Below are 21,820 nucleotides of genomic sequence, written 5' to 3'. Positions count from 1 at the left end.
GAATCCTGCTCTGTCCCTGGTCCGCCGGCTCTCAATCCTGCTCCGTCCCTGGTCCGCCAGCTCTGAATCCTGCTCCGTGCCTGGTCCGCCGGATCTGAATCCTGCTCCGTGCCAGGTCCGCCGGCTCTGAATCCTGCTCCGTCCCTGGTCCGCCGGCTCTGAATCCTGCTCCGTCCCTGGTAAGCCGGCTCTGAATCCTGCTCCGTCCCTGGTCCGCCGGCTCTGAATCCTGCTCCGCCCCTGGTCCGCCTGCTCTGAATCCTGCTCCGCGCCTGGTCCGCCGGCTCTGAATACTGCTCCGCGCCTGGTCCGCCGGCTCTGATTCCTGCTCCGCGCCTGGTCCGCCGGCTCTGAATCCTGCTCCGCGCCTGGTCCGCCGGCTCTGAATACTGCTCCGTCCCTGGTCTGCCGGCTCTCAATCCTGCTCCGTCCCTGGTCCGCCGGCTCTGAATCCTGCTCCGTACCTGGTCCGCCGGCTCTGAATCCTGCTCCGTGCCATGTCCGCCGGCTCTGAATCCTGCGCGCCTGGTCTGCCGGCTCTGAATCCTGCTCTGTCCCTGGTCCGCCGGCTCTGAATCCTGCTCCGTGCCTGGTCCGCCGGCTCTGAATCCTGCTCCATGCCAGGTCCGCCGGCTCTGAATCCTGCTCCGTGCCTGGTCCGCCGGCTCTGAATCCTGCGCGCCTGGTCTGCCGGCTCTGAATCCTGCTCCGTGCCTGGTCCGCCGGCTCTGAATCCTGCTCCATGCCAGGTCCGCCGGCTCTGAATCCTGCTCCGTGCCTGGTCCGCCGGCTCTGAATCCTGCTCCGTCCCTGGTCTGCCGGCTCTCAATCCTGCTCCGTCCCTGGTCCGCCGGCTCTGAATCCTGCTCCATGCCAGGTCCGCCGGCTCTGAATCCTGCTCCGTGCCTGGTCCGCCGGCTCTGAATCCTGCTCCGTCCCTGGTCCTCCTGCTCCGTCCCTGGTCCGCCGGCTCTGAATACTGCTCCGTCCCTGGTCAGACGGCTCTGAATCCTGCTCCGTCCCTGGTCCGCCGGCTCTGAATCCTGCTCCGTCCCTAGTCCAGCGGCTCTAAATCCTGCTCCGTACCTGGTCCTCCAGCTCTGAATCCTGCTCCGTCCCTGGTCCGCCGGCTCTGAGTCCTGCTCCGTCCCTGGTCTGCCGGCTCTGAATCCTGCTCCGTCTCTGGTCCGCCGGCTCTGAATCCTGCTCCGTCCCTGGTCCGCCGGCTCTGAATACTGCTCCGTCCCTGGTCCGCCGGCTCTGAATCCTGCTCCGTCCCTGGTCCGCCGGCTCTGAATCCTGCTCCGTCTCTGGTCCGCAGGCTCTGAATCCTGCTCTGGGCCTGGTCCGCCGGCTCTGAATCCTGCTCCGTCCCTGGTCCGCTGGCTCTGAATCCTGCTCCGTCTCTGGTCCGCCGGCTCTGAATCCTACCTCCGTCTCTGGTCCGCCGGCTCTGAATCCTGCTCCGTCCCTGGTCCTCCGGCTCTGAATCCTGCTCCGTCTCTGGTCCGCTGGCTCTGAATCCTGCTCTGTACCTGGTCCGCCGGCTCTGAATCCTGCTCCGTCCCTGGTCCGCCGGCTCTGAATCCTGCTCCGTCTCTGCTCCGCCGGCTCTGAATCCTGCTCCGTCCCTGGTCCGCCGGCTCTGAATCCTACCTCCGTCCCTGGTCCGCCGGCTCTGAATCCTGCTCCGTCCCTGGTCCTCCGGCTCTGAATCCTGCTCCGTCTCTGGTCCGCTGGCTCTGAATCCTGCTCCGCGCCTGGTCCGCCGGCTCTGAATACTGCTCCGTCCCTGGTCCGCCGGCCCTCAATCCTGCTCCGTCCCTGGTCCGCCGGCTCTGAATCCTGCTCTGACCCTGGACCGCCGGCTCTGAATCCTGCTCCGTCTCTGGTCCGCCGGCTCTGAATCCTGCTCCGTCCCTGGTCCGCCGGCTCTGAATCCTGCTCCGTCCCTGGTCCGCCGGCTCTGAATACTGCTCCGTCCCTGGTCCGCCGGCTCTGAATCCTGCTCCGTCCCTGGTCCGCCGGCTCTGAATACTGCTCCGTCCCTGGTCCGCCGGCTCTGAATCCTGCTCCGTCCCTGGTCCGCCGTCTCTGAATCCTGCTCTGTCCCTGGTCCGCCGGCTCTCAATCCTGCTCCGTCCCTGGTCCGCCAGCTCTGAATCCTGCTCCGTGCCTGGTCCGCCGGCTCTGAATCCTGCTCCGTGCCAGGTCCGCCGGCTCTGAATCCTGCTCCGTCCCTGGTCCGCCGGCTCTGAATCCTGCTCCGTCCCTGGTAAGCCGGCTCTGAATCCTGCTCCGTCCCTGGTCCGCCGGCTCTGAATCCTGCTCCGCCCCTGGTCCGCCTGCTCTGAATCCTGCTCCGCGCCTGGTCCGCCGGCTCTGAATACTGCTCCGCGCCTGGTTCGCCGGCTCTGATTCCTGCTCCGCGCCTGGTCCGCCGGCTCTGAATCCTGCTCCGCGCCTGGTCCGCCGGCTCTGAATACTGCTCCGTCCCTGGTCTGCCGGCTCTCAATCCTGCTCCGTCCCTGGTCCGCCGGCTCTGAATCCTGCTCCGTACCTGGTCCGCCGGCTCTGAATCCTGCTCCGTCCCTGGTCCGCCGGCTCTGAATCCTGCTCCGTCTCTGGTCCGCCGGCTCTGAATCCTGCTCCGTCCCTGGTCCTCCGGCTCTGAATCCTGCTCCGTCTCTGGTCCGCTGGCTCTGAATCCTGCTCTGTACCTGGTCCGCCGGCTCTGAATCCTGCTCCGTCCCTGGTCCGCCGGCTCTGAATCCTGCTCCGTCTCTGGTCCGCCGGCTCTGAATCCTGCTCCGTCCCTGGTCCGCCGGCTCTGAATCCTACCTCCGTCCCTGGTCCGCCGGCTCTGAATCCTGCTCCGTCCCTGGTCCTCCGGCTCTGAATCCTGCTCCGTCTCTGGTCCGCTGGCTCTGAATCCTGCTCCGCGCCTGGTCCGCCGGCTCTGAATACTGCTCCGTCCCTGGTCCGCCGGCCCTCAATCCTGCTCCGTCCCTGGTCCGCCGGCTCTGAATCCTGCTCTGACCCTGGACCGCCGGCTCTGAATCCTGCTCCGTCTCTGGTCCGCCGGCTATGAATCCTGCTCCGTCCCTGGTCCGCCGGCTCTGAATCCTGCTCCGTCCCTGGTCCGCCGGCTCTGAATACTGCTCCGTCCCTGGTCCGCCGGCTCTGAATCCTGCTCCGTCCCTGGTCCGCCGGCTCTGAATACTGCTCCGTCCCTGGTCCGCCGGCTCTGAATCCTGCTCCGTCCCTGGTCCGCCGTTTCTGAATCCTGCTCTGTCCCTGGTCCGCCGGCTCTCAATCCTGCTCCGTCCCTGGTCCGCCAGCTCTGAATCCTGCTCCGTGCCTGGTCCGCCGGATCTGAATCCTGCTCCGTGCCAGGTCCGCCGGCTCTGAATCCTGCTCCGTCCCTGGTCCGCCGGCTCTGAATCCTGCTCCGTCCCTGGTAAGCCGGCTCTGAATCCTGCTCCGTCCCTGGTCCGCCGGCTCTGAATCCTGCTCCGCCCCTGGTCCGCCTGCTCTGAATCCTGCTCCGCGCCTGGTCCGCCGGCTCTGAATACTGCTCCGCGCCTGGTCCGCCGGCTCTGATTCCTGCTCCGCGCCTGGTCCGCCGGCTCTGAATCCTGCTCCGCGCCTGGTCCGCCGGCTCTGAATGCTGCTCCGTCCCTGGTCTGCCGGCTCTCAATCCTGCTCCGTCCCTGGTCCGCCGGCTCTGAATCCTGCTCCGTACCTGGTCCGCCGGCTCTGAATCCTGCTCCGTGCCAGGTCCGCCGGCTCTGAATCCTGCGCGCCTGGTCTGCCGGCTCTGAATCCTGCTCTGTCCCTGGTCCGCCGGCTCTGAATCCTGCTCCGTCCCTGGTCCGCCGGCCCTCAATCCTGCTCCGTGCCTGGTCCGCCGGCTCTGAATCCTGCTCCGTGCCTGGTCCGCCGGCTCTGAATCCTGCTCCATGCCAGGTCCGCCGGCTCTGAATCCTGCTCCGTGCCTGGTCCGCCGGCTCTGAATCCTGCTCCGTCCCTGGTCCTCCTGCTCCGTCCCTGGTCCGCCGGCTCTGAATACTGCTCCGTCCCTGGTCAGACGGCTCTGAATCCTGCTCCGTCCCTGGTCCGCCGGCTCTGAATCCTGCTCCGTCCCTAGTCCAGCGGCTCTAAATCCTGCTCCGTACCTGGTCCTCCAGCTCTGAATCCTGCTCCGTCCCTGGTCCGCCGGCTCTGAGTCCTGCTCCGTCCCTGGTCTGCCGGCTCTGAATCCTGCTCCGTCTCTGGTCCGCCGGCTCTGAATCCTGCTCCGTCCCTGGTCCGCCGGCTCTGAATACTGCTCCGTCCCTGGTCCGCCGGCTCTGAATCCTGCTCCGTCCCTGGTCCGCCGGCTCTGAATCCTGCTCCGTCTCTGGTCCGCAGGCTCTGAATCCTGCTCTGGGCCTGGTCCGCCGGCTCTGAATCCTGCTCCGTCCTTGGTCCGCTGGCTCTGAATCCTGCTCCGTCTCTGGTCCGCCGGCTCTGAATCCTACCTCCGTCTCTGGTCCGCCGGCTCTGAATCCTGCTCCGTCCCTGGTCCTCCGGCTCTGAATCCTGCTCCGTCTCTGGTCCGCTGGCTCTGAATCCTGCTCTGTACCTGGTCCGCCGGCTCTGAATCCTGCTCCGTCCCTGGTCCGCCGGCTCTGAATACTGCTCCGTCCCTGGTCCGCCGGCTCTCAATCCTGCTCCGTCCCTGGTCCGCCGGCTCTGAATCCTGCTCCGTGCCTGGTCCGCCGGCTCTGAATCCTGCTCCGTCCCTGGTCCGCCAGCTCTGAATCCTGCTCCGTGCCTGGTCCGCCGGCTCTGATTCCTGCTCCGCGCCTGGTCCGCCGGCTCTGAATCCTGCTCCGCGCCTGGTCCGCCGGCTCTGAATACTGCTCCGTCCCTGGTCCGCCGGCTCTCAATCCTGCTCCGTCCCTGGTCCGCCAGCTCTGAATCCTGCTCCGTGCCTGGTCCGCCGGCTCTGAATCCTGCTCCGTGCCAGGTCCGCCGGCTCTGAATCCTGCGCGCCTGGTCTGCCGGCTCTGAATCCTGCTCCGTCCCTGGTAAGCCGGCTCTGAATCCTGCTCCGTCCCTGGTCCGCCGGCCCTCAATCCTGCTCCGTGCCTGGTCCGCCGGCTCTGAATCCTGCTCCGTGACTGGTCCGCCGGCTCTGAATCCTGCTCCATGCCAGGTCCGCCGGCTCTGAATACTGCTCCGTCCCTGGTCTGCCGGCTCTCAATCCTGCTCCGTCCCTGGTCCGCCGGCTCTGAATCCTGCTCCGTACCTGGTCCGCCGGCTCTGAATCCTGCTCCGTCCCTAGTCCAGCGGCTCTAAATCCTGCTCCGTACCTGGTCCTCCAGCTCTGAATCCTGCTCCGTCTCTGGTCCGCCGGCTCTGAGTCCTGCTCCGTCCCTGGTCTGCCGGCTCTGAATCCTGCTCCGTCTCTGGTCCGCCGGCTCTGAATCCTGCTCCGTCCCTGGTCCGCCGGCTCTGAATCCTGCTCCGTCCCTGGTCCGCCGGCTCTGAATCCTGCTCCGTCTCTGGTCCGCAGGCTCTGAATCCTGCTCTGGGCCTGGTCCGCCGGCTCTGAATCCTGCTCCGTCCCTGGTCCGCTGGCTCTGAATCCTGCTCCGTCTCTGGTCCGCCGGCTCTGAATCCTACCTCCGTCTCTGGTCCGCCGGCTCTGAATCCTGCTCCGTCCCTGGTCCTCCGGCTCTGAATCCTGCTCCGTCTCTGGTCCGCTGGCTCTGAATCCTGCTCTGTACCTGGTCCGCCGGCTGTGAATCCTGCTCCGTGCCTGGTCCGCCGGCTCTGAATCCTGCTCCGTCTCTGCTCCGCCGGCTCTGAATCCTGCTCCGCCCCTGGTCCGCCAGCTCTGAATCCTGCTCCGCCCCTGGTCCGCCGGCTCTGATTCCTGCTCTGTCCCTGGTCCGCCGGCCCTCAATCCTGCTCCGTGCCTGGTCCGCCGGCTCTGAATCCTGCTCCGTGCCTGGTCCGCCGGCTCTGAATCCTGCTCCATGCCAGGTCCGCCGGCTCTGAATCCTGCTCCGTGCCTGGTCCGCCGGCTCTGAATCCTGCTCCGTCCCTGGTCCTCCTGCTCCGTCCCTGGTCCGCCGGCTCTGAATACTGCTCCGTGCCTGGTCCGCCGGCTCTGAATCCTGCTCCGTGACTGGTCCGCCGGCTCTGAATCCTGCTCCATGCCAGGTCCGCCGGCTCTGAATACTGCTCCGTCCCTGGTCTGCCGGCTCTCAATCCTGCTCCGTCCCTGGTCCGCCGGCTCTGAATCCTGCTCCGTACCTGGTCCGCCGGCTCTGAATCCTGCTCCGTCCCTAGTCCAGCGGCTCTAAATCCTGCTCCGTACCTGGTCCTCCAGCTCTGAATCCTGCTCCGTCTCTGGTCCGCCGGCTCTGAGTCCTGCTCCGTCCCTGGTCTGCCGGCTCTGAATCCTGCTCCGTCTCTGGTCCGCCGGCTCTGAATCCTGCTCCGTCCCTGGTCCGCCGGCTCTGAATCCTGCTCCGTCCCTGGTCCGCCGGCTCTGAATCCTGCTCCGTCTCTGGTCCGCAGGCTCTGAATCCTGCTCTGGGCCTGGTCCGCCGGCTCTGAATCCTGCTCCGTCCCTGGTCCGCTGGCTCTGAATCCTGCTCCGTCTCTGGTCCGCCGGCTCTGAATCCTACCTCCGTCTCTGGTCCGCCGGCTCTGAATCCTGCTCCGTCCCTGGTCCTCCGGCTCTGAATCCTGCTCCGTCTCTGGTCCGCTGGCTCTGAATCCTGCTCTGTACCTGGTCCGCCGGCTGTGAATCCTGCTCCGTGCCTGGTCCGCCGGCTCTGAATCCTGCTCCGTCTCTGCTCCGCCGGCTCTGAATCCTGCTCCGCCCCTGGTCCGCCAGCTCTGAATCCTGCTCCGCCCCTGGTCCGCCGGCTCTGATTCCTGCTCTGTCCCTGGTCCGCCGGCCCTCAATCCTGCTCCGTGCCTGGTCCGCCGGCTCTGAATCCTGCTCCGTGCCTGGTCCGCCGGCTCTGAATCCTGCTCCATGCCAGGTCCGCCGGCTCTGAATCCTGCTCCGTGCCTGGTCCGCCGGCTCTGAATCCTGCTCCGTCCCTGGTCCTCCTGCTCCGTCCCTGGTCCGCCGGCTCTGAATACTGCTCCGTCCCTGGTCAGACGGCTCTGAATCCTGCTCCGTCCCTGGTCCGCCGGCTCTGAATCCTGCTCCGTCCCTAGTCCAGCGGCTCTAAATCCTGCTCCGTACCTGGACCTCCAGCTCTGAATCCTGCTCCGTCCCTGGTCCTCCGGCTCTGAGTCCTGCTCCGTCCCTGGTCTGCCGGCTCTGAATCCTGCTCCGTCTCTGGTCCGCCGGCTGTGAATCCTGCTCCGTCCCTGGTCCGCCGGCTCTGAATCCTGCTCCGTCCCTGGTCCGCCGGCTCTGAATCCTGCTCCGTCCCTGGTCCGCCGGCTCTGAATCCTGCTCCGTCTCTGGTCCGCAGGCTCTGAATCCTGCTCTGGGCCTGGTCCGCCGGCTCTGAATCCTGCTCCGTCCCTGGTCCGCTGGCTCTGAATCCTGCTCCGCGCCTGGTCCGCCGGCTCTGATTCCTGCTCCGCGCCTGGTCCGCCGGCTCTGAATCCTGCTCCGCGCCTGGTCCGCCGGCTCTGAATACTGCTCCGTCCCTGGTCTGCCGGCTCTCAATCCTGCTCCGTCCCTGGTCCGCCGGCTCTGAATCCTGCTCCGTACCTGGTCCGCCGGCTCTGAATCCTGCTCCGTCCCTGGTCCGCCGGCTCTGAATCCTGCTCCGTCTCTGGTCCGCCGGCTCTGAATCCTGCTCCGTCCCTGGTCCTCCGGCTCTGAATCCTGCTCCGTCTCTGGTCCGCTGGCTCTGAATCCTGCTCTGTACCTGGTCCGCCGGCTCTGAATCCTGCTCCGTCCCTGGTCCGCCGGCTCTGAATCCTGCTCCGTCTCTGCTCCGCCGGCTCTGAATCCTGCTCCGTCCCTGGTCCGCCGGCTCTGAATCCTACCTCCGTCCCTGGTCCGCCGGCTCTGAATCCTGCTCCGTCCCTGGTCCTCCGGCTCTGAATCCTGCTCCGTCTCTGGTCCGCTGGCTCTGAATCCTGCTCCGCGCCTGGTCCGCCGGCTCTGAATACTGCTCCGTCCCTGGTCCGCCGGCCCTCAATCCTGCTCCGTCCCTGGTCCGCCGGCTCTGAATCCTGCTCTGACCCTGGACCGACGGCTCTGAATCCTGCTCCGTCTCTGGTCCGCCGGCTATGAATCCTGCTCCGTCCCTGGTCCGCCGGCTCTGAATCCTGCTCCGTCCCTGGTCCGCCGGCTCTGAATACTGCTCCGTCCCTGGTCCGCCGGCTCTGAATCCTGCTCCGTCCCTGGTCCGCCGGCTCTGAATACTGCTCCGTCCCTGGTCCGCCGGCTCTGAATCCTGCTCCGTCCCTGGTCCGCCGTTTCTGAATCCTGCTCTGTCCCTGGTCCGCTGGCTCTCAATCCTGCTCCGTCCCTGGTCCGCCAGCTCTGAATCCTGCTCCGTGCCTGGTCCGCCGGATCTGAATCCTGCTCCGTGCCAGGTCCGCCGGCTCTGAATCCTGCTCCGTCCCTGGTCCGCCGGCTCTGAATCCTGCTCCGTCCCTGGTAAGCCGGCTCTGAATCCTGCTCCGTCCCTGGTCCGCCGGCTCTGAATCCTGCTCCGCCCCTGGTCCGCCTGCTCTGAATCCTGCTCCGCGCCTGGTCCGCCGGCTCTGAATACTGCTCCGCGCCTGGTCCGCCGGCTCTGATTCCTGCTCCGCGCCTGGTCCGCCGGCTCTGAATCCTGCTCCGCGCCTGGTCCGCCGGCTCTGAATGCTGCTCCGTCCCTGGTCTGCCGGCTCTCAATCCTGCTCCGTCCCTGGTCCGCCGGCTCTGAATCCTGCTCCGTACCTGGTCCGCCGGCTCTGAATCCTGCTCCGTGCCAGGTCCGCCGGCTCTGAATCCTGCGCGCCTGGTCTGCCGGCTCTGAATCCTGCTCTGTCCCTGGTCCGCCGGCTCTGAATCCTGCTCCGTCCCTGGTCCGCCGGCCCTCAATCCTGCTCCGTGCCTGGTCCGCCGGCTCTGAATCCTGCTCCGTGCCTGGTCCGCCGGCTCTGAATCCTGCTCCATGCCAGGTCCGCCGGCTCTGAATCCTGCTCCGTGCCTGGTCCGCCGGCTCTGAATCCTGCTCCGTCCCTGGTCCTCCTGCTCCGTCCCTGGTCCGCCGGCTCTGAATACTGCTCCGTCCCTGGTCAGACGGCTCTGAATCCTGCTCCGTCCCTGGTCCGCCGGCTCTGAATCCTGCTCCGTCCCTAGTCCAGCGGCTCTAAATCCTGCTCCGTACCTGGTCCTCCAGCTCTGAATCCTGCTCCGTCCCTGGTCCGCCGGCTCTGAGTCCTGCTCCGTCCCTGGTCTGCCGGCTCTGAATCCTGCTCCGTCTCTGGTCCGCCGGCTCTGAATCCTGCTCCGTCCCTGGTCCGCCGGCTCTGAATCCTGCTCCGTCCCTGGTCCGCCGGCTCTGAATCCTGCTCCGCCCCTGGTCCGCCTGCTCTGAATCCTGCTCCGCGCCTGGTCCGCCGGCTCTGAATACTGCTCCGCGCCTGGTCCGCCGGCTCTCAATCCTGCTCCGTCCCTGGTCCGCCGGCTCTGAATCCTGCTCCGTCTCTGCTCCGCCGGCTCTGAATCCTGCTCCGTCCCTGGTCCGCCGGCTCTGAATCCTACCTCCGTCCCTGGTCCGCCGGCTCTGAATCCTGCTCCGTCCCTGGTCCTCCGGCTCTGAATCCTGCTCCGTCTCTGGTCCGCTGGCTCTGAATCCTGCTCCGCGCCTGGTCCGCCGGCTCTGAATACTGCTCCGTCCCTGGTCCGCCGGCCCTCAATCCTGCTCCGTCCCTGGTCCGCCGGCTCTGAATCCTGCTCTGACCCTGGACCGCCGGCTCTGAATCCTGCTCCGTCTCTGGTCCGCCGGCTATGAATCCTGCTCCGTCCCTGGTCCGCCGGCTCTGAATCCTGCTCCGTCCCTGGTCCGCCGGCTCTGAATACTGCTCCGTCCCTGGTCCGCCGGCTCTGAATCCTGCTCCGTCCCTGGTCCGCCGGCTCTGAATACTGCTCCGTCCCTGGTCCGCCGGCTCTGAATCCTGCTCCGTCCCTGGTCCGCCGTTTCTGAATCCTGCTCTGTCCCTGGTCCGCCGGCTCTCAATCCTGCTCCGTCCCTGGTCCGCCAGCTCTGAATCCTGCTCCGTGCCTGGTCCGCCGGATCTGAATCCTGCTCCGTGCCAGGTCCGCCGGCTCTGAATCCTGCTCCGTCCCTGGTCCGCCGGCTCTGAATCCTGCTCCGTCCCTGGTAAGCCGGCTCTGAATCCTGCTCCGTCCCTGGTCCGCCGGCTCTGAATCCTGCTCCGCCCCTGGTCCGCCTGCTCTGAATCCTGCTCCGCGCCTGGTCCGCCGGCTCTGAATACTGCTCCGCGCCTGGTCCGCCGGCTCTGATTCCTGCTCCGCGCCTGGTCCGCCGGCTCTGAATCCTGCTCCGCGCCTGGTCCGCCGGCTCTGAATGCTGCTCCGTCCCTGGTCTGCCGGCTCTCAATCCTGCTCCGTCCCTGGTCCGCCGGCTCTGAATCCTGCTCCGTACCTGGTCCGCCGGCTCTGAATCCTGCTCCGTGCCAGGTCCGCCGGCTCTGAATCCTGCGCGCCTGGTCTGCCGGCTCTGAATCCTGCTCTGTCCCTGGTCCGCCGGCTCTGAATCCTGCTCCGTCCCTGGTCCGCCGGCCCTCAATCCTGCTCCGTGCCTGGTCCGCCGGCTCTGAATCCTGCTCCGTGCCTGGTCCGCCGGCTCTGAATCCTGCTCCATGCCAGGTCCGCCGGCTCTGAATCCTGCTCCGTGCCTGGTCCGCCGGCTCTGAATCCTGCTCCGTCCCTGGTCCTCCTGCTCCGTCCCTGGTCCGCCGGCTCTGAATACTGCTCCGTCCCTGGTCAGACGGCTCTGAATCCTGCTCCGTCCCTGGTCCGCCGGCTCTGAATCCTGCTCCGTCCCTAGTCCAGCGGCTCTAAATCCTGCTCCGTACCTGGTCCTCCAGCTCTGAATCCTGCTCCGTCCCTGGTCCGCCGGCTCTGAGTCCTGCTCCGTCCCTGGTCTGCCGGCTCTGAATCCTGCTCCGTCTCTGGTCCGCCGGCTCTGAATCCTGCTCCGTCCCTGGTCCGCCGGCTCTGAATCCTGCTCCGTCCCTGGTAAGCCGGCTCTGAATCCTGCTCCGTCCCTGGTCCGCCGGCTCTGAATCCTGCTCCGCCCCTGGTCCGCCTGCTCTGAATCCTGCTCCGCGCCTGGTCCGCCAGCTCTGAATACTGCTCCGCGCCTGGTCCGCCGGCTCTGATTCCTGCTCCGCGCCTGGTCCGCCGGCTCTGAATCCTGCTCCGCGCCTGGTCCGCCGGCTCTGAATGCTGCTCCGTCCCTGGTCTGCCGGCTCTCAATCCTGCTCCGTCCCTGGTCCGCCGGCTCTGAATCCTGCTCCGTACCTGGTCCGCCGGCTCTGAATCCTGCTCCGTGCCAGGTCCGCCGGCTCTGAATCCTGCGCGCCTGGTCTGCCGGCTCTGAATCCTGCTCTGTCCCTGGTCCGCCGGCTCTGAATCCTGCTCCGTCCCTGGTCCGCCGGCCCTCAATCCTGCTCCGTGCCTGGTCCGCCGGCTCTGAATCCTGCTCCGTGCCTGGTCCGCCGGCTCTGAATCCTGCTCCGTCTCTGGTCCGCTGGCTCTGAATCCTGCTCTGTACCTGGTCCGCCGGCTCTGAATCCTGCTCCGTCCCTGGTCCGCCGGCTCTGAATCCTGCTCCGTCTCTGCTCCGCCGGCTCTGAATCCTGCTCCGTCCCTGGTCCGCCGGCTCTGAATCCTACCTCCGTCCCTGGTCCGCCGGCTCTGAATCCTGCTCCGTCCCTGGTCCTCCGGCTCTGAATCCTGCTCCGTCTCTGGTCCGCTGGCTCTGAATCCTGCTCCGCGCCTGGTCCGCCGGCTCTGAATACTGCTCCGTCCCTGGTCCGCCGGCCCTCAATCCTGCTCCGTCCCTGGTCCGCCGGCTCTGAATCCTGCTCTGACCCTGGACCGCCGGCTCTGAATCCTGCTCCGTCTCTGGTCCGCCGGCTATGAATCCTGCTCCGTCCCTGGTCCGCCGGCTCTGAATCCTGCTCCGTCCCTGGTCCGCCGGCTCTGAATACTGCTCCGTCCCTGGTCCGCCGGCTCTGAATCCTGCTCCGTCCCTGGTCCGCCGGCTCTGAATACTGCTCCGTCCCTGGTCCGCCGGCTCTGAATCCTGCTCCGTCCCTGGTCCGCCGTTTCTGAATCCTGCTCTGTCCCTGGTCCGCCGGCTCTCAATCCTGCTCCGTCCCTGGTCCGCCAGCTCTGAATCCTGCTCCGTGCCTGGTCCGCCGGATCTGAATCCTGCTCCGTGCCAGGTCCGCCGGCTCTGAATCCTGCTCCGTCCCTGGTCCGCCGGCTCTGAATCCTGCTCCGTCCCTGGTAAGCCGGCTCTGAATCCTGCTCCGTCCCTGGTCCGCCGGCTCTGAATCCTGCTCCGCCCCTGGTCCGCCTGCTCTGAATCCTGCTCCGCGCCTGGTCCGCCGGCTCTGAATACTGCTCCGCGCCTGGTCCGCCGGCTCTGATTCCTGCTCCGCGCCTGGTCCGCCGGCTCTGAATCCTGCTCCGCGCCTGGTCCGCCGGCTCTGAATGCTGCTCCGTCCCTGGTCTGCCGGCTCTCAATCCTGCTCCGTCCCTGGTCCGCCGGCTCTGAATCCTGCTCCGTACCTGGTCCGCCGGCTCTGAATCCTGCTCCGTGCCAGGTCCGCCGGCTCTGAATCCTGCGCGCCTGGTCTGCCGGCTCTGAATCCTGCTCTGTCCCTGGTCCGCCGGCTCTGAATCCTGCTCCGTCCCTGGTCCGCCGGCCCTCAATCCTGCTCCGTGCCTGGTCCGCCGGCTCTGAATCCTGCTCCGTGCCTGGTCCGCCGGCTCTGAATCCTGCTCCATGCCAGGTCCGCCGGCTCTGAATCCTGCTCCGTGCCTGGTCCGCCGGCTCTGAATCCTGCTCCGTCCCTGGTCCTCCTGCTCCGTCCCTGGTCCGCCGGCTCTGAATACTGCTCCGTCCCTGGTCAGACGGCTCTGAATCCTGCTCCGTCCCTGGTCCGCCGGCTCTGAATCCTGCTCCGTCCCTAGTCCAGCGGCTCTAAATCCTGCTCCGTACCTGGTCCTCCAGCTCTGAATCCTGCTCCGTCCCTGGTCCGCCGGCTCTGAGTCCTGCTCCGTCCCTGGTCTGCCGGCTCTGAATCCTGCTCCGTCTCTGGTCCGCCGGCTCTGAATCCTGCTCCGTCCCTGGTCCGCCGGCTCTGAATACTGCTCCGTCCCTGGTCCGCCGGCTCTGAATCCTGCTCCGTCCCTGGTCTGCCGGCTCTGAATCCTGCTCCGTCTCTGGTCCGCCGGCTCTGAATCCTGCTCCGTCCCTGGTCCGCCGGCTCTGAATACTGCTCCGTCCCTGGTCCGCCGGCTCTGAATCCTGCTCCGTCCCTGGTCCGCCGGCTCTGAATCCTGCTCCGTCTCTGGTCCGCAGGCTCTGAATCCTGCTCTGGGCCTGGTCCGCCGGCTCTGAATCCTGCTCCGTCCTTGGTCCGCTGGCTCTGAATCCTGCTCCGTCTCTGGTCCGCCGGCTCTGAATCCTACCTCCGTCTCTGGTCCGCCGGCTCTGAATCCTGCTCCGTCCCTGGTCCTCCGGCTCTGAATCCTGCTCCGTCTCTGGTCCGCTGGCTCTGAATCCTGCTCTGTACCTGGTCCGCCGGCTCTGAATCCTGCTCCGTCCCTGGTCCGCCGGCTCTGAATACTGCTCCGTCCCTGGTCCGCCGGCTCTCAATCCTGCTCCGTCCCTGGTCCGCCGGCTCTGAATCCTGCTCCGTGCCTGGTCCGCCGGCTCTGAATCCTGCTCCGTCCCTGGTCCGCCAGCTCTGAATCCTGCTCCGTGCCTGGTCCGCCGGCTCTGAATCCTGCTCCGTGCCAGGTCCGCCGGCTCTGAATCCTGCTCCGTCCCTGGTCCGCCGGCTCTGAATCCTGCTCCGTCCCTGGTAAGCCGGCTCTGAATCCTGCTCCGTCCCTGGTCCGCCGGCTCTGAATCCTGCTCCGCCCCTGGTCCGCCTGCTCTGAATCCTGCTCCGCGCCTGGTCCGCCGGCTCTGAATACTGCTCCGCGCCTGGTCCGCCGGCTCTGATTCCTGCTCCGCGCCTGGTCCGCCGGCTCTGAATCCTGCTCCGCGCCTGGTCCGCCGGCTCTGAATACTGCTCCGTCCCTGGTCCGCCGGCTCTCAATCCTGCTCCGTCCCTGGTCCGCCAGCTCTGAATCCTGCTCCGTGCCTGGTCCGCCGGCTCTGAATCCTGCTCCGTGCCAGGTCCGCCGGCTCTGAATCCTGCGCGCCTGGTCTGCCGGCTCTGAATCCTGCTCCGTCCCTGGTAAGCCGGCTCTGAATCCTGCTCCGTCCCTGGTCCGCCGGCCCTCAATCCTGCTCCGCGCCTGGTCCGCCGGCTCTGATTCCTGCTCCGCGCCTGGTCCGCCGGCTCTGAATCCTGCTCCGCGCCTGGTCCGCCGGCTCTGAATGCTGCTCCGTCCCTGGTCTGCCGGCTCTCAATCCTGCTCCGTCCCTGGTCCGCCGGCTCTGAATCCTGCTCCGTACCTTGTCCGCCGGCTCTGAATCCTGCTCCGTGCCAGGTCCGCCGGCTCTGAATCCTGCGCGCCTGGTCTGCCGGCTCTGAATCCTGCTCTGTCCCTGGTCCGCCGGCTCTGAATCCTGCTCCGTCCCTGGTCCGCCGGCCCTCAATCCTGCTCCGTGCCTGGTCCGCCGGCTCTGAATCCTGCTCCGTGCCTGGTCCGCCGGCTCTGAATCCTGCTCCATGCCAGGTCCGCCGGCTCTGAATCCTGCTCCGTGCCTGGTCCGCCGGCTCTGAATCCTGCTCCGTCCCTGGTCCTCCTGCTCCGTCCCTGGTCCGCCGGCTCTGAATACTGCTCCGTCCCTGGTCAGACGGCTCTGAATCCTGCTCCGTCCCTGGTCCGCCGGCTCTGAATCCTGCTCCGTCCCTAGTCCAGCGGCTCTAAATCCTGCTCCGTACCTGGTCCTCCAGCTCTGAATCCTGCTCCGTCCCTGGTCCGCCGGCTCTGAGTCCTGCTCCGTCCCTGGTCTGCCGGCTCTGAATCCTGCTCCGTCTCTGGTCCGCCGGCTCTGAATCCTGCTCCGTCCCTGGTCCGCCGGCTCTGAATACTGCTCCGTCCCTGGTCCGCCGGCTCTGAATCCTGCTCCGTCCCTGGTCCGCCGGCTCTGAATCCTGCTCCGTCTCTGGTCCGCAGGCTCTGAATCCTGCTCTGGGCCTGGTCCGCCGGCTCTGAATCCTGCTCCGTCCTTGGTCCGCTGGCTCTGAATCCTGCTCCGTCTCTGGTCCGCCGGCTCTGAATCCTACCTCCGTCTCTGGTCCGCCGGCTCTGAATCCTGCTCCGTCCCTGGTCCTCCGGCTCTGAATCCTGCTCCGTCTCTGGTCCGCTGGCTCTGAATCCTGCTCTGTACCTGGTCCGCCGGCTCTGAATCCTGCTCCGTCCCTGGTCCGCCGGCTCTGAATACTGCTCCGTCCCTGGTCCGCCGGCTCTCAATCCTGCTCCGTCCCTGGTCCGCCGGCTCTGAATCCTGCTCCGTGCCTGGTCCGCCGGCTCTGAATCCTGCTCCGTCCCTGGTCCGCCAGCTCTGAATCCTGCTCCGTGCCTGGTCCGCCGGCTCTGAATCCTGCTCAGTGCCAGGTCCGCCGGCTCTGAATCCTGCTCCGTCCCTGGTCCGCCGGCTCTGAATCCTGCTCCGTCCCTGGTAAGCCGGCTCTGAATCCTGCTCCGTCCCTGGTCCGCCGGCTCTGAATCCTGCTCCGCCCCTGGTCCGCCTGCTCTGAATCCTGCTCCGCGCCTGGTCCGCCGGCTCTGAATACTGCTCCGCGCCTGGTCCGCCGGCTCTGATTCCTGCTCCGCGCCTGGTCCGCCGGCTCTGAATCCTGCTCCGCGCCTGGTCCGCCGGCTCTGAATACTGCTCCGTCCCTGGTCCGCCGGCTCTCAATCCTGCTCCGTCCCTGGTCCGCCAGCTCTGAATCCTGCTCCGTGCCTGGTCCGCCGGCTCTGAATCCTGCTCCGTGCCAGGTCCGCCGGCTCTGAATCCTGCGCGCCTGGTCTGCCGGCTCTGAATCCTGCTCCGTCCCTGGTAAGCCGGCTCTGAATCCTGCTCCGTCCCTGGTCCGCCGGCCCTCAATCCTGCTCCGTGCCTGGTCCGCCGGCTCTGAATCCTGCTCCGTGACTGGTCCGCCGGCTCTGAATCCTGCTCCATGCCAGGTCCGCCGGCTCTGAATACTGCTCCGTCCCTGGTCTGCCGGCTCTCAATCCTGCTCCGTCCCTGGTCCGCCGGCTCTGAATCCTGCTCCGTACCTGGTCCGCCGGCTCTGAATCCTGCTCCGTCCCTAGTCCAGCGGCTCTAAATCCTGCTCCGTACCTGGTCCTCCAGCTCTGAATCCTGCTCCGTCTCTGGTCCGCCGGCTCTGAGTCCTGCTCCGTCCCTGGTCTGCCGGCTCTGAATCCTGCTCCGTCTCTGGTCCGCCGGCTCTGAATCCTGCTCCGTCCCTGGTCCGCCGGCTCTGAATCCTGCTCCGTCCCTGGTCCGCCGGCTCTGAATCCTGCTCCGTCTCTGGTCCGCAGGCTCTGAATCCTGCTCTGGGCCTGGTCCGCCGGCTCTGAATCCTGCTCCGTCCCTGGTCCGCTGGCTCTGAATCCTGCTCCGTCTCTGGTCCGCCGGCTCTGAATCCTACCTCCGTCTCTGGTCCGCCGGCTCTGAATCCTGCTCCGTCCCTGGTCCTCCGGCTCTGAATCCTGCTCCGTCTCTGGTCCGCTGGCTCTGAATCCTGCTCTGTACCTGGTCCGCCGGCTGTGAATCCTGCTCCGTGCCTGGTCCGCCGGCTCTGAATCCTGCTCCGCCCCTGGTCCGCCAGCTCTGAATCCTGCTCCGCCCCTGGTCCGCCTGCTCTGAATCCTGCTCCGCGCCTGGTCCGCTGCCTCTGAATACTGCTCCGCGCCTGGTCCGCCGGCTCTGAATCCTGCTCCGCGCCTGGTCCGCCGGCTCTGAATCCTGCTCCGTCCCTGGTCCGCCGGCTCTGAAACCTGCTCCGTCCCTGGTCTGCCTGCTCTGAATCCTGCTCCGCGCCTGGTACGCCGGCTCTGAATCCTGCTCCGTCCCTGGTCCGCCGGCTCTGAATCCTGCTCCGTCCCTGGTAAGCCGGCTCTCAATCCTGCTCCGTCCCTGGTCCGCCGGCTCTGAATCCTGCTCCGCCCCTGGTCCGCCTGCTCTGAATCCTGCTCCGCGCCTGGTCCGCCGGCTCTGAATACTGCTCCGCGCCTGGTCCGCCGGCTCTGATTCCTGCTCCGCGCCTGGTCCGCCGGCTCTGAATCCTGCTCCGCGCCTGGTCCGCCGGCTCTGAATACTGCTCCGTCCCTGGTCTGCCGGCTCTCAATCCTGCTCCGTCCCTGGTCCGCCGGCTCTGAATCCTGCTCCGTACCTGGTCCGCCGGCTCTGAATCCTGCTCCGTGCCAGGTCCGCCGGCTCTGAATCCTGCGCGCCTGGTCTGCCGGCTCTGAATCCTGCTCCGTCTCTGGTCCGCAGGCTCTGAATCCTGCTCTGGGCCTGGTCCGCCGGCTCTGAATCCTGCTCCGTCCTTGGTCCGCTGGCTCTGAATCCTGCTCCGTCTCTGGTCCGCCGGCTCTGAATCCTACCTCCGTCTCTGGTCCGCCGGCTCTGAATCCTGCTCCGTCCCTGGTCCTCCGGCTCTGAATCCTGCTCCGTCTCTGGTCCGCTGGCTCTGAATCCTGCTCTGTACCTGGTCCGCCGGCTCTGAATCCTGCTCCGTCCCTGGTCCGCCGGCTCTGAATACTGCTCCGTCCCTGGTCCGCCGGCTCTCAATCCTGCTCCGTCCCTGGTCCGCCGGCTCTGAATCCTGCTCCGTGCCTGGTCCGCCGGCTCTGAATCCTGCTCCGTCCCTGGTCCGCCAGCTCTGAATCCTGCTCCGTGCCTGGTCCGCCGGCTCTGAATCCTGCTCAGTGCCAGGTCCGCCGGCTCTGAATCCTGCTCCGTCCCTGGTCCGCCGGCTCTGAATCCTGCTCCGTCCCTGGTAAGCCGGCTCTGAATCCTGCTCCGTCCCTGGTCCGCCGGCTCTGAATCCTGCTCCGCCCCTGGTCCGCCTGCTCTGAATCCTGCTCCGCGCCTGGTCCGCCGGCTCTGAATACTGCTCCGCGCCTGGTCCGCCGGCTCTGATTCCTGCTCCGCGCCTGGTCCGCCGGCTCTGAATCCTGCTCCGCGCCTGGTCCGCCGGCTCTGAATACTGCTCCGTCCCTGGTCCGCCGGCTCTCAATCCTGCTCCGTCCCTGGTCCGCCAGCTCTGAATCCTGCTCCGTGCCTGGTCCGCCGGCTCTGAATCCTGCTCCGTGCCAGGTCCGCCGGCTCTGAATCCTGCGCGCCTGGTCTGCCGGCTCTGAATCCTGCTCCGTCCCTGGTAAGCCGGCTCTGAATCCTGCTCCGTCCCTGGTCCGCCGGCCCTCAATCCTGCTCCGTGCCTGGTCCGCCGGCTCTGAATCCTGCTCCGTGACTGGTCCGCCGGCTCTGAATCCTGCTCCATGCCAGGTCCGCCGGCTCTGAATACTGCTCCGTCCCTGGTCTGCCGGCTCTCAATCCTGCTCCGTCCCTGGTCCGCCGGCTCTGAATCCTGCTCCGTACCTGGTCCGCCGGCTCTGAATCCTGCTCCGTCCCTAGTCCAGCGGCTCTAAATCCTGCTCCGTACCTGGTCCTCCAGCTCTGAATCCTGCTCCGTCTCTGGTCCGCCGGCTCTGAGTCCTGCTCCGTCCCTGGTCTGCCGGCTCTGAATCCTGCTCCGTCTCTGGTCCGCCGGCTCTGAATCCTGCTCCGTCCCTGGTCCGCCGGCTCTGAATCCTGCTCCGTCCCTGGTCCGCCGGCTCTGAATCCTGCTCCGTCTCTGGTCCGCAGGCTCTGAATCCTGCTCTGGGCCTGGTCCGCCGGCTCTGAATCCTGCTCCGTCCCTGGTCCGCTGGCTCTGAATCCTGCTCCGTCTCTGGTCCGCCGGCTCTGAATCCTACCTCCGTCTCTGGTCCGCCGGCTCTGAATCCTGCTCCGTCCCTGGTCCTCCGGCTCTGAATCCTGCTCCGTCTCTGGTCCGCTGGCTCTGAATCCTGCTCTGTACCTGGTCCGCCGGCTGTGAATCCTGCTCCGTGCCTGGTCCGCCGGCTCTGAATCCTGCTCCGCCCCTGGTCCGCCAGCTCTGAATCCTGCTCCGCCCCTGGTCCGCCTGCTCTGAATCCTGCTCCGCGCCTGGTCCGCTGCCTCTGAATACTGCTCCGCGCCTGGTCCGCCGGCTCTGAATCCTGCTCCGCGCCTGGTCCGCCGGCTCTGAATCCTGCTCCGTCCCTGGTCCGCCGGCTCTGAAACCTGCTCCGTCCCTGGTCTGCCTGCTCTGAATCCTGCTCCGCGCCTGGTACGCCGGCTCTGAATCCTGCTCCGTCCCTGGTCCGCCGGCTCTGAATCCTGCTCCGTCCCTGGTAAGCCGGCTCTCAATCCTGCTCCGTCCCTGGTCCGCCGGCTCTGAATCCTGCTCCGCCCCTGGTCCGCCTGCTCTGAATCCTGCTCCGCGCCTGGTCCGCCGGCTCTGAATACTGCTCCGCGCCTGGTCCGCCGGCTCTGATTCCTGCTCCGCGCCTGGTCCGCCGGCTCTGAATCCTGCTCCGCGCCTGGTCCGCCGGCTCTGAATACTGCTCCGTCCCTGGTCCGCCGGCTCTGAATCCTGCTCCGTACCTGGTCCGCCGGCTCTGAATCCTGCTCCGTGCCAGGTCCGCCGGCTCTGAATCCTGCGCGCCTGGTCTGCCGGCTCTGAATCCTGCTCTGTCCCTGGTCCGCCGGCTCTGAATCCTGCTCCGTCCCTGGTCCGCCGGCCCTCAATCCTGCTCCGTGCCTGGTCCGCCGGCTCTGAATCCTGCTCCGTGCCTGGTCCGCCGGCTCTGAATCCTGCTCCATGCCAGGTCCGCCGGCTCTGAATCCTGCTCCGTGCCTGGTCCGCCGGCTCTGAATCCTGCTCCGTCCCTGGTCCTCCTGCTCCGTCCCTGGTCCGCCGGCTCTGAATACTGCTCCGTCCCTGGTCAGACGGCTCTGAATCCTGCTCCGTCCCTGGTCCGCCGGCTCTGAATCCTGCTCCGTCCCTAGTCCAGCGGCTCTAAATCCTGCTCCGTACATGGTCCTCCAGCTCTGAATCCTGCTCCGTCCCTGGTCCGCCGGCTCTGAGTCCTGCTCCGTCCCTGGTCTGCCGGCTCTGAATCCTGCTCCGTCTCTGGTCCGCCGGCTGTGAATCCTGCTCCGTCCCTGGTCCGCCGGCTCTGAATCCTGCTCCGTCCCTGGTCCGCCGGCTCTGAATCCTGCTCCGTCCCTGGTCCGCCGGCTCTGAATCCTGCTCCGTCTCTGGTCCGCAGGCTCTGAATCCTGCTCTGGGCCTTGTCCGCCGGCTCTGAATCCTGCTCCGTCCCTGGTCCGCTGGCTCTGAATCCTGCTCCGTCTCTGGTCCGCCGGCTCTGAATCCTACCTCCGTCTCTGGTCCGCCGGCTCTGAATCCTGCTCCGTCCCTGGTCCTCCGGCTCTGAATCCTGCTCCGTCTCTGGTCCGCCGGCTCTTAATCCTGCTCTGTACCTGGTCCGCCGGCTGTGAATCCTGCTCCGTGCCTGGTCCGCCGGCTCTGAATCCTGCTCCGTCTCTGCTCCGCCGGCTCTGAATCCTGCTCCGTCCCTGGTCCGCCGGCTCTGAATCCTACCTCCGTCCCTGGTCCGCCGGCTCTGAATCCTGCAACGTCCCTGGTCCTCCGGCTCTGAATCCTGCTCCGTCTCTGGTCCGCTGGCTCTGAATCCTGCTCCGCGCCTGGTCCGCCGGCTCTGAATACTGCTCCGTCCCTGGTCCGCCGGCCCTCAATCCTGCTCCGTCCCTGGTCCGCCGGCTCTGAATCCTGCTCTGACCCTGGACCGCCGGCTCTGAATCCTGCTCCGTGCCAGGTCCGCCGGCTCTGAATCCTGCTCCATGCCAGGTCCGCCGGCTCTGAATCCTGCTCCGTGCCTGGTCCGCCGGCTCTGAATCCTGCTCCGTCCCTGGTCCTCCTGCTCCGTCCCTGGTCCGCCGGCTCTGAATACTGCTCCGTCCCTGGTCAGACGGCTCTGAATCCTGCTCCGTCCCTGGTCCGCCGGCTCTGAATCCTGCTCCGTCCCTAGTCCAGCGGCTCTAAATCCTGCTCCGTACCTGGTCCTCCAGCTCTGAATCCTGCTCCGTCCCTGGTCCGCCGGCTCTGAGTCCTGCTCCGTCCCTGGTCTGCCGGCTCTGAATCCTGCTCCGTCTCTGGTCCGCCGGCTCTGAATCCTGCTCCGTCCCTGGTCCGCCGGCTCTGAATACTGCTCCGTCCCTGGTCCGCCGGCTCTGAATCCTGCTCCGTCCCTGGTCCGCCGGCTCTGAATCCTGCTCCGTCTCTGGTCCGCAGGCTCTGAATCCTGCTCTGGGCCTGGTCCGCCGGCTCTGAATCCTGCTCCGTCCTTGGTCCGCTGGCTCTGAATCCTGCTCCGTCTCTGGTCCGCCGGCTCTGAATCCTACCTCCGTCTCTGGTCCGCCGGCTCTGAATCCTGCTCCGTCCCTGGTCCTCCGGCTCTGAATCCTGCTCCGTCTCTGGTCCGCTGGCTCTGAATCCTGCTCTG

This window comes from Hypanus sabinus, chromosome X2 (genome assembly GCF_030144855.1).
Source record: "Hypanus sabinus isolate sHypSab1 chromosome X2, sHypSab1.hap1, whole genome shotgun sequence".
NCBI classification, from domain to species: Eukaryota; Metazoa; Chordata; class Chondrichthyes; order Myliobatiformes; family Dasyatidae; genus Hypanus; species Hypanus sabinus.
The sequence above is the reverse complement of the archived record's forward strand: the minus strand, read 5'-3'. Positions refer to the sequence as shown.